This window comes from Bactrocera neohumeralis, unplaced genomic scaffold (assembly GCF_024586455.1).
Source record: "Bactrocera neohumeralis isolate Rockhampton unplaced genomic scaffold, APGP_CSIRO_Bneo_wtdbg2-racon-allhic-juicebox.fasta_v2 cluster11, whole genome shotgun sequence".
Classification (NCBI taxonomy): Eukaryota; Metazoa; Arthropoda; class Insecta; order Diptera; family Tephritidae; genus Bactrocera; species Bactrocera neohumeralis.
Window position 1 is genome coordinate 11,675,555 of NW_026089624.1, and position 1,427 is coordinate 11,676,981.

Below are 1,427 nucleotides of genomic sequence, written 5' to 3' on the forward strand. Positions count from 1 at the left end.
CAGCCATTGCAAATAATTTTTTGCGAGTGTTTGTTGTTGTGCCGTTGCATCAAGTGGAAAATTGTGCAATTCGTGCTCCGTGCAAGGGTTTTGCAAGAGCAAGAGAGTCCCCTTAATGTGTTACTGAACACGACAAAGAAAAACTGAAACTGAAACGAAAAGTCAACGAAGCGTCAGAACGCTTGCATACAGTTCGAAGAAGCGTCATAACGCTGGCGAACAGTAAAGTTGACATTCTGAGACCGACTGCTGAAGCGAACACATCTTCCTACATTTATTACACAGTACAACAGCTAATCTGGGGGGTGAGAAATTCAAAGTCAGGGTGATGGTACTAGGTCAGTATAGTAAAACCCTCAAAGGGTTTGGCGTCCGTGTGTGTCAGTTTTTTTTATGACCTTTTAAATTTCACAGTACAACAGCTAATCTGGGGGGTGAGAAATTCCAAGTCAGGTTGATGGTACTGGGTCAGTATAGTAAAACCCTCAAAGGGTTTGGCGTTCGTATGTGTCAGTTTTTTTATGACCATTTAAATGTTATAGTGAACGAAAATTGGGTACCAAATATAGTGTGTAAAAACAGCTACAACCGTCTAAGGCAGTGGTTCCCAAACTTATTTTGTCTACCGCCCACTTTGAGAATAAATATTTTTTTAGCGCCCCCATTTTTCACCTATTTAAAAACCACTATAACTTCAAATTAATTATTGTGACCTATATATGTATATTAACGGAGAATTCTAAACGAAACTATTACTATAACCCGCAACTTGAAACCTAAGCGCAGTAGGTAACATACAACGGCGCTTAGGTCTCAAGTTAACTCTTACGGGCTCCACCTGCCAATAAGAATGATTATTGAAACACAACTTTATAGTATTAAAACAGAGAATATTTTATTAAAAATAAAACTGAAATAATCGATCCATATATAAAAACTAATGTGAAGGATGAGTCTGATGCTGTTTAATAATTTTGTTAATATCAGGTTCCAATTTACTCAAGAACAGTCGCAAGTCGCCACGTTCGGTAACAAGCAAACGATTTCGGTTTTTAGTAAGCAGTGTTGTCACAGCACTAAATCCACGTTCACACAAATATGACGATGGGAATGCTATCAAGAATCGTTGAACGATTGACCACAATCCAGGGTACAATTGCGAGATCGGTTTTTGTAGCCAAAATTCTTGGTAACCATTTTTGAACTTGATTTTTATTTCCTGGTTTGTTGTCAATTCTATAAGTTCTTCTTCCAGCTGAGGTGACATTGCTGTGTTGACAGCTGAAAACGGATCCAACACCCAGTCTGGTATTTACAAGTTCAAAATGTCCTGGTATCGTTCGATGAAGTCAATGTGAAGGTTTTCCAAATGGTAAAACAACAAGTCAAGTCGTCTTTTCTATATATACTGATAAATTCGGAAAATT